Source organism: Mus caroli, chromosome 19 (assembly GCF_900094665.2).
Source record: "Mus caroli chromosome 19, CAROLI_EIJ_v1.1, whole genome shotgun sequence".
NCBI lineage: Eukaryota > Metazoa > Chordata > Mammalia > Rodentia > Muridae > Mus > Mus caroli.
The window spans coordinates 34,932,936-34,943,601 of NC_034588.1; the positions used below are offsets into that span (position 1 = coordinate 34,932,936).

At 44.1% G+C, this 10,666-nt stretch overlaps 1 long non-coding RNA gene across 1 annotated transcript; it reads left to right on the forward strand.

The window, feature by feature from the left end:
- Positions 1–928: 928 nt before the first annotated feature.
- Positions 929–1,805, forward strand: LOC110285287. Its single transcript, XR_002377045.1, has 3 exons — positions 929–1,081; positions 1,322–1,393; positions 1,489–1,805. It is a non-coding gene; the product is annotated as an uncharacterized LOC110285287 (long non-coding RNA).
- Positions 1,806–10,666: the final 8,861 nt, after the last annotated feature.

The following is a 10,666-nucleotide window of genomic DNA, read 5'->3' on the forward strand; positions in this document are numbered from 1 at the left end:
GAGGGGGAGGAGGAGGGGGAGAGGGAGAGGGAGAGAGGAGGGCAAAAGAGAAGACCAAGAGAGGGCATAGCCAAACATAATAGGGTTATAAGAGGAATTAGAAGCTAGAGGGAGGAGAACTAAGAAGAATGAGGAAGCCAGCATGGACTATTAGGGTAACAGGTACTTCTCATGCTGATGGGGAACAAATGCCCCTTGGTATGCTAATAGGCACAACAGATAGCCATAGGTCCCTTCTGCCAGAGTTAAGGAAGATGGTTTCTTGGGTAGAGGGGAACTGACTTCACAAGGTCCTAAGGAATGCTGGGTTTTGTCTAACAGGCAGAATCTGGGGAAACAACGCAGTTTCCTTTGGAGCCAACGGCATAAAATTAGAGCCGATCTTCAGGAGCACGGCTCCTGCTGTGAAGAAGGCCTGCTTTGAAAGACTTATGAGGGGCTTTGCTTTGGTTTGACCCTGACTGGAAGGATCTTTCTTCCAAGGAGAGGCAGGCAGTTCATTAACCCAGGATTGCTGCAGAGAGGAGAAAGCAGGGGTGAGGTGAAAGGGGGTGGGAGGTGAGGTGGAATGAGGAGTTCCGCTGAATCAGATCGCGTGGTGTCTGGGCCCAAGAAACCCAGGCTCAGAAAGGGACCCTGGGGCGATCCAATTGGTAAATAGCTTAAGACCAATTGATTTCTTGCTTTAGTGCTTCCTTTTTCTGAAAGAGTCCTAATGCCTCTCCACCTCTCCCTCCCCGTAGCCAACGGCTGTTATTCCCGAGAACAGCCATTTACCACCTGCAGGTTTGTATTAACATAAACTATGCAGATAGCTTTTCTGTTCTGTGGGTTCGGGGTGGCGATGGGGGGTGGGGGGTGGTGCTCTTTGTAGCTGGAGGCAATCAGACGATCCCTTTAAGAAAGGCAGAATTAATTGGCTGTGGAAGAGAAACCTATATTCAGCTGCAGCAGTGCCCTTACAGAGAAGTGATTTTCAATGGGTCTGTTACGGGCTCACTTAACACTATTTTAATTGTTTTTAAATGTTTCTATGGGCTTTTGGAGGTCAGAAGCTGCTAAGTACCGAAGTCTTCCCCAGGTAAGAGGCTAACTATCCACACAAACAGACGTCACCTCATCTTTGTTCTGTGCTTACTACTCCCGCTGGCGGTCGATGGTTCCGTAAGGGCCACTAAACTATTACCCATCAAGCGGTATTTTTACCTTTCGAGTTCATTTAACTAATTACCACTTAACGGAAGATTTTTGTAATTGGCCTTCTTCAGATCGTTGTTAAATGGACGACTGCAAAGATATCTTTTGTTTCAATATACCCTAGGGCTCTAGTCTGCGGGTTGGACAAAGGAAGCCCGGAGACTGTGAAAGGGAGCCTGGGATTAACAGAAGTGAGGTGAGCAGTGGGTGGTCCCAGAACTGAATGGCTACGAGTTCAAGTCCCTCTCTGCATCAGATAGGGTGATCAGTTAATGTCTCTTTCAAACACAGGGACTTCTGAAAGCTCCTCTAGGACTATGACTGGACACTCCTGAAAAATTATGACTGATGGACCAGTGATTAGACTCTCAGTACAATAGGGAGACTGGAATGTTTCCAGGCCAGAGGCTAACTACCTTCTCTTGGGCTAGTTCTAGCCCTCTGGAGCAGTCATTCCTTGCTGATCTCTGCAAGGCCTTTAACATAATAGATTAAAAACCTTTGCAGATTCAGTCTTCTGTCAATCCCAAAGCTAAGAATGTCATCTGATAGCATCTTGGGCATATAGAAAAGTCTCCCCCATCTTGCTGTAACCACCTCTCTGTTGTTGCCTTGACTTATGTCTTTCTTTGTCCTGCAAAACTAGGAAGACTTCATGAAACGGCTTCTACATTGGAACATGAGATTTGGGGTAATCTACATCTGTTCATGGGCATGATCGTTTCAAATGGCTCCAAAATAAACTGTCTTTTATTCCCTTTAAGGTGACAGCTGTAGATTTTGCATTGCTAGGCAGTACTAGCTGAATGGGATGTCAGTCGTGGTTCAAGACTTAGCAGCATCGTGACTTTAGGAGGTCACAGTGTCAGCATTTGGGGGTACAGGTAAGAGTCGCCACTCCCTACTGTTTCACTTGGCAGTGGGGGATGGGGGTTCCCTTAGAGTTTTAGGAATCTCAACTCAAGCCAGACCAACCCTGAAAAGACTTCAGGACTAGCCAGTATGGTAGAGTTGGGCATTTTATGAAAGATCTTTATTGTTACGATTATTTTTACTTATTAATTATTATTGTTGACTTTATTTGAGACAAGGGGTCTTTGTGTAGCCCTGGGCATCCTAGAACTTGCTCTGTAGACCAGGCTGTCCTTGAACTCAGATCTGCTTGCTTCTGCCTCCTCAGTGCTAGGATTTAAAGGCTTGCACCATCACCAACCATCAAAAGAGCTTTTTAATACAGACTGAAGCATGAAGATGAAGAGAAACAGAATTCACAATTAGGATTCTGGTAGACTTTTGTCGTCATTACTGTACCCATGAGTGCTTCCACAGTGACACCTGACATTATAATAGATTAACCAAAAGCTAACCTACTGGGCTACAGCCTCGTAGAGTACCTTTACTATGGGCAAAGTTGTCTGTGTTGTAAATCAAGTGGACTAGTTCCCCCCTTTAAAAGGTCCATCTTTCTTCTCTGTCTTCCAGTGTCTCTGTCTCTCCGTCTCTCTCTGTCTCTCTGTCTCTGTCTCTGTCTCTGTCTCTCTCACATGTTCTTACATCTGGACAGCCTTTTGTTTTCCCCCTCCACAACTAAACCTCTTGCATTAGATCTATTGCACGGTGTGATCTCTTACTGGCACATCTTAGCCCCAACTGCCAAAGGTACCCCCTCTGCTTTATCCTAAGAGTTTGAGATTCTCAGGCAATGAGTGACAGAAATGAATGAAGCCCTGCCGCCCCCACGATAATGAACATTCAATATATGTTCAATATATGCATGTATATGCATGCACAAGGGATGTGCCTACAGCCTTTACAGCGAATGTAATTTTATGCTGGGATCTTGCTTCTAGGCTGACTCTAACCCCTCTTGTGTCCCTCAAATCTCCCAGTTTTTCTGTCCTGCCTCAAAATGACTTCCGTGAAAAGAAGAAACTTGCAATGAAAACTGTGTTGAGAGAGCTTTCCAGAGTCTAGATACCATTAAGGCAACAGGACTAAATCAGATCTCCAACCACTCTCTGGCAATGGGCATTCTTGCTTACCTTCACCTTTGGCTACAGGCATCTTGCATGACTAGTATTTATGATGCATCAGAGACTCCAGATGGATGCTATGATGTCTCTGGAGACTGGGGAGATAGCTCAATGGGTAAAATGCCTCTGTACAAGCACAAAGAGCCAAGTTTAGATGCTCAGTGCCCAGTTAAAGCCAGTGTGGCAGTGCATGTCTCTAGCTCCTGTGCTGGGGTCAGAGACAGGAGGGGCCTTGCCTACCAACCAGTCCAGTCTAGCTAAAAGAGCAACCTCTAGATTCACTGAGACCCAGTCATAAAAACTAAGGTAAATGCATATCTAGCCTTCCTTTGTGTATCTAGTATGACATTTTTACTATGTGTTTGAATTATTTTATTGGTTTACTGATAATAGGTCTGTTGGTTGAGTGAGTGAGTCGGAGTCTTACTATCAGCCCAGGCTAATCTAGAACGCTGTATGTAGCCCAGATCGGCCTTGAACTTGTGATCCTCTTGTGAGTCAGCAATCTAAGCAACAGAATTTGAAGAATGTGCCATCGTGCCTGGATTCTCTTCTTTTTTGTTGTTTTTATTTGAGATGGGATCTTATGACTGGCCTGAAGTTTACTATATAGTTCAGGCTGGCCTGGACAGTGTAGCGGTCCTCTGGTATCAACCTGTTCAACACTGGAGGTGGATACATAAGTCCCACACTGGCTTTTTCTTCCATCCTTCCTTCCTTCTTCCTTCCTTCCTTCCTTCCTTCCTTCCTTCCTTCCTTCCTTCCTTCCTTTCTTTCTGTTTGTTTTTTTCAGGACAGGGTTTCTCCGTGTAGCCCCAGCTGTCCTGGAACTCACTCTGTAGACCAGGCTGGTGTCAGACTCAGAGATCTGCCTGCTTCTGTCTCCCAAGTGCTGGGATTAAAGATTTACACCACCACTTCCCAGTCATACCTGGCTTCTTGTCCCTCACCTTACCTATCATGTAGCCCTGCCCTCTCTCCGGTATTCAATGGGCATTTACTACAAAGGTAAATTAGCACTGTTTATCTTTACTAGCTTCCACACCCTCTACTTCCTTCTGTAAAGCAATTTAGTGCTTTCTGAACCTGTGTCTCTGAACTTGAAGTCCTAAAGCAGGCACCTTCCCCGCCCCCCCCCCCCATACACAGGCAGGCACACACACACACACACACACACACACNCACACACACACACACACACACACACACACACCCCTAAAGTTCTTTCATCACCACGGTGCTTGGATTAATGAACATTTCTGAGTCTACTCCTTGGCTTTACAGTAAAGACACAAAGTCTCGTATCACTCACTAATCATGAGATAAACACAAATGCACTTTATACATTGTAAACATGATAAAAAATGTAAAGCTAAGATTACTGCTTACCACGGGGAGATGGAAACATATGACAAAGTATATATCAAAATAGAACTTTAACCTAACCCCTGCTCAGGGAACCAACCCCATCTACAGCAAATAGCTTTCGAAGTCAGCCTATCCTACAACCCTGATGGATTATTTACTAATCCCACAAGTGAGCTTCTATCAGAGCTCTTCTATCAGCTGCCCGGCTTGCTCAGCACTTGATAGTGACTGACACTTCCCAATCCTCTCAGCTACCTGCTTTCAGTTCTGTACTGATAGAGGAAATCAAATGTGTGCCCCAGCCAATCACACAGGATGTCTTACTTTATGGTAGCCAATTAAAGTTTCTGCATGCCAACAGAATCCATGAGGGACAGGCCCTTTTTCACTCTTTAAAGTTTTCATAACTCCTTGCAGTCCCCGCCAGAGCGCAGTAGTGACAGCTGGCTCTCTTGGGTTAGCAGATCAAAAGAAATAGCTTTTGCTTTCCTTTTCTGTCTGCTGCCTGGAAACAACAAGAAAACAAGAAAAAGAATAAGCATCCATAGACCAGAAAACAGATTTGCTTTACATAACTGCAGTCTTGAGCTTAAACTTGAAGAAGGCTGGTGTGAGCAATGGCTCATTTTGTGATAGATGCTGACACCTAGTGGCCACCATTGGTAGTTAAAAGTATAATATGTTGTCGGGCGTGGTGGTGCACGCCTTTTATCCCAGCACTCTGGAGGCAGAGGCAGGGGGATTTCTGAGTTCGAGGCCAGCCTGATCTACAGAGTGAGTTCCAGGACAGCCAGAGATACACAGAGAAACCCTGTCTCAAAAAAAAACCAAAAAAACAAAACAACAACAAAAAAAACAAAAAGCAAACAAAATAAAAACAAAAACAAAAAATGTATAATATGTTTTAGCCCCAAATAAAGAAAAGCTGTGATCCCGATGGTGGAGGGCTGGGAGTCGGTGTGGATCACAGCTGGGGGTGGGGTGTGGGGGGCGGGTAAGAACATAGTCCGCAGGGAATGGAGGGCTACGGATGAGGACAGAGCTAAGGAAGGGGATCATGGAATGGCTCCTGGAATGCCATTGGAGTTGACCCCAAACTCTGCCTTGTTAGTTTTAAGATTCCTGTCCTAGGATTGCTTATCTTGCCTTCCAAGTGTTTTTGCCTTCATGTGCACAGTACATTTCCCAACCACAGGTGCTCGGGTTTCACGTCACCCCAGAGGGAAATGTTCCTTAATCGCCATCGTTAGCATTGCCAGCAGCTTCAGGGTGCCAACTTCGTACTTCTGGGCTAAGTGCTTTGTAAGTAAGTAGACAGACTGGAGTCAGACGACAGTACACAAAATCTGTCGTTCATAAGTTGTTAATTTTGAGTAAGTGGCTTCATTTCTTTCCTCGTCTTTAAGATGGAGAGGACCATCATGTCTTTGTTGTTGTTGTTGTTGTTTTTCGAGACAGGGTTTCTCTGTGTATCCCTGGCTGTCCTGGAACTCACTCTGTAGATCAGGCTGGCCTCGAACTCAGAAATCCACCTGCCTCTGCCTCCCAAGTGCTGGGATTAAAGGCATGTGCCACCATGCCCAGCTTTTCACAAGCATTCTTGAGAGAGTTTAAATAATCCACATATGTAAAGTGCTCAGAACAGTAGCTAGGGTACCCCAAACACCAAACAATTACTAACGTCATTACCTCCATTTATCTTTACAACACTTTGAAGTAAATATTATATCTCTTATACTAAGCAAGAGTAAGAAACGTTTTCAGCTTTGGGCAACAGAAAAACATGACTAACGGTGGCTCCTGGTTTTGCTTCCTCTCTCAGATAATGAGTAAGCAAGGGGTTGAGGTAAGTGGCTGCTGGCACTGGGTCCTGGCTCAGCGATGTCAAAGCCAGTGCCTCAGAACTTTCTAGGGCTTTCCTTCAAGGTGGTATTGTTCCAGTTCCAAATATCATGTTCAGCAAGAAACAAAAAACAAAACAAAACAAAAAAAGAGCAGGGGAAGAAACTGGGGCCGTGTGTGTCCATTTGCTTTCTTTCATCAGAAAAACTAAAACATTTTCCACTAAAGTCTGCTTCTGTTCTGTTGGCCGAAACTGTCACTTGGCTACTCCTAGCTGAAAAGGCTCATGGGAAGTAGGTCTTTAACTTTCCCAGTTTACACAATAGAAGGCAGCAGGGGAGAAGGGAGCAGAAGATGACTATTGTCAACTATCCGGCTATGTGCCACACCTTAGAAAAGAAGACGAAGTGAAATACACAGTCAAGAGAAACCATGGAAATTTCCCCAAGACAGATTAAAAAGTGAACCACGAGGGAGAGGTATGCTGGGACAAATAACAGCAGATAAAGGGAGAAGGCAGGTGGTTAGAAAAATCAGACTTCATAAACTAAGCTGTGTTGGGCCTGACTATTAATAGAAAGTCTTGCGACCAAAATCCATACTCCTTGTGGATCCAAACATTTCCAATTCTAAAGCCACATGGCGATACCTGCGTTGATGGAGCATGCCATCGTGAGAACCTGCGGAGGACACAATGGAAGCAAGACTGTAAGATGAGATTTCAATAGATGGAGAACCCTTTAAGGATACCTATAAAGTATACCGTAGGATACCGTGTATCATATCAATAAGGGGTTAGCCTTGCTTAGGAGCCTGATGGGAAACAGATGGCTTTTGAAGTGTAAAAGAATGAACACGGTGTGATGACTGAAGGAGCCTAAAGGTGGCGCTCGTGGAGCTAGTAAAAGAAGGGGCGGGGCCGGGGGATAGGGTGTGGCTCGGTTGGTAGAGCTTTTGCCTAGCAGGCATAAAATCCTGGGATACAGTCCCAGCATGACATAAACATGTCTGATGATTCATAACTGTAATCCAACTCTTGGAAGATAGATGCAGGGGGATCAAAAGTTCAAGGCCAGCTTCTTCTGCTACATTGCTAGTTCTAGTTTGGGACCAACCTGGGTTACTTGAGATACACACACACTTCATTTGGAAGTGTTGACATTTTAACAAGACAAGTCTTTTTTTTTTTTTTTTTTTTTTTTGGTTTTTCGAGATAGGGTTTCTCCGTGTAGCCCTGGCTATCCTGGAACTCACTTTGTAGACCAGGCTGGCCTCGAACTCAGAAATCCGCCTGCCTCTGCCTCCGTAGTGCTGGGATTAAAGGCATGGGCCAACACACCCGGCTTTTTTTTTTTTTTTTTTTAAACAAGACGAGTCTTAAGATAAAGTAGATCTTTATCTTAAAGATGATTCTGCTTTTTCTTTAAGATAAAGATGATTCCGAAATAGCAATCTCAGGGACAGAAGACAATTCTTATTTGTAAAGCCATTTGTTTTTATCATGGTAAAATACATATGATATGGCCCGGCATGGTGGCGCACGTCTTTAATCCCAGCACTCGGGAGGCAGAGGCAGGCGGATTTCTGACTTCGAGTCCAGCCTGGTCTACAAAGTAAGTTCCAGGACAGCCAGGGCTACACAGAGAAACCCTGTCTCGAAAAACCAAAACCAAAACCAAAAAAAAAAAAAACAAAAACAAAAACAAAACAAAACCCCAAAACCAAAAACAAAAATAAACTTCAACATTTTAGCCTTGTTAAGTGAATAGTTCTTTGGCATCAAGTTCTTTCACCATCCAATTCTAGAACTTTTCCATCTTCCTTTACTGGACTTTGACCCATTACACACTAAGCCCTCATCCTATCCTCTTACCAGGTTTGGCAACTGTCTGATAAAATAAATAAGGCTTCCTACTCCTTATTTTCCTGCATCCTGACCCACAGGGACCTGGGTTTACCACCCTTGTTTCTTGGGGTTTTAGAGCCATCTCCTAGGTTATATTTCTTTCTGTATAATTTTCACAGGATCACTTTGTTTTGTGCTGTTCAGAGGAATAAGCTTGGGTGACCTGGAAATGTTATAGGTTGTCCCCTGTCTATGGATGGACCCATCATTGATGGACAGTGAGCTGCATGCCTGTAGCTATGTGAGCCAGGCCGACCCTCTGTAAGGATGCCAAAGAAGGAGGTACGCTTCATCATGGGACGTTCTCACCTCTTCTCCCATGAGCTCTCTTCTGACCGATGATTCCTTGATCCGTGAAAGGAAAATTGGATCAAGGACTACAAACTGTTTTCATTGAAAACAGGTTGGTTAAGCTATTTAGCCAGTCTGCCCAGACATGAGTCACCGGCAGTTAAAGCCAGGTTAAAGGTAATAATATTGCTGAAATACAACCTTTTTAGGGCAAGCGTTCAACAAAAGCAGGGCTAATTAACAAAGGGTGGTGGTGATGGTGGGTGGTGGAACCTAAAGCAATGGGAGGCCTGGAGGCCAGACTCAGTCCAGACTGGTCTTATTGGACCTGTGCGAGGTATTTTTAAATATGATTAGCTGGTGAATTTGAAAAATCAAATTTCTGGTTTGGGTTGAAAATTTTGGCAACACTCCTAGAATCCTGCCTGGTAAAAGAAATAAGGTTTCCCACTCCTTATTTCCCTTGGCCCACAGGACCCAGGGTTTGCAACTCTTGTCCCTTGGGGGTTTAGAGCCAACTTCTAGGTTATATTTAATAAGATATCAAAGAAACAATTAATTATAGCTACAAGAAAATTAAAATAAGGAAACCTTTGAAAACGAACAGCTTCTGTGGGTGTTATTAAAAGATGGGCTAAGTTTCAGATATAGTTGAAAAGTTGATAAAGTAATATAAATCAATATCTGAAGAGAAAGGGTCAGTCAATATGTATTTGTGTGTATTTGTAACACCCTAACATTTTCAATCTGCACTCTGAATTTTCCCCCACACACTGCATACTACACGGTACTTTATGCTTTAGTTATGGGTTAGATTTATGCCTTTGTATGTGGTTCTCATGATAGCTGAATAAATGTTATGTTCTTAGGTATAGTTATTCATGATAACTTATTTTCTGTTTTGGTTTCATTAGAGTGTAAGTTTACGAAGAGTAGACATCTTCATTTTATTTCCAGAGCTAAGGATAATTCCTGACACTGAAAGAACCTAGTGGGAAAACCCCCACTCAATTCCCATTCAGCGTGCACCCAAGAATCACGAACAGATGGCCATCTTGATGTAAAAGCATGAGGTAGTTTAATGACGGAGCTCCAGGCCGACACATATCTCCCACAGGAGACAGAGGTGTTGACCACATGGTGGAGCCATAATGGCGGAGCTCTGGTTCGAAACGTATCTCACACAGGAGACAGTGGTTTCGACCCTAAGGCTTGGAAGCTAGGGGCTTTTATAGAAAAGGGGTGGGGCTGGGGGAGGAATTGGCGTGGTTTCACATGATTGGTCCATTTAAACATCAACAGACTGTCAGAAGGGTGGGAGATAGGGAGGCCCTAGGCCAGCCAGGACATGTAACGACGGGCCTGCCCAGGCATGTCCTGGCCTGTTTTGCTATGTTCTCAGCCCCAGGTTTCAAAGCTCACAAACAACTCTTTGGGCTATTTGACATACATTACATGAATCACAGGTCTCAAGTTTTATTTCCTTTCAACACAATAGCAGAAACCCAGTGGCTACGGGCAGGAAGGCTGAACTCCCGAATATGTGTCTGTGTGACAGAACCAGTAATCTAAGGTATGTTACTTATGTAAGCCACCTTCTTCATATTCAGGGAGCTTGTTAGAATTATAAAAAGAAGCCGGGAAGTGGTAGATCACACCTTTTATAAGCACTCAGCACTCAAGAGGCGGAGGTAAGTGGATCTCTGCGAGTTCAAGGCCAGCCCGATTTACAAAGTGAGTTCTAGGACAGTCATGGCTACACAGAGAAAGCCTGTCTCGAAATTAGAAAACAAAACAAAACAAAATTATAGAAACAAGTCATAAACTAGGTATGGTGGTGCATGTGTTTAATCCCAGCATTCAGAAGGCAGAGGCAGGTGGATCTCTGTGAGTTTGAGACCAGCCTGGTCTAGACAGTGAATTCTAGGGTAGTCATGTTTACATAACAAGGCCCTGTCTCAAGAACAAGCAAATAATCAAAAACTAGATATAAAACAGGAAACAATAAGGTGTGTGTGTGTGTGTGTGT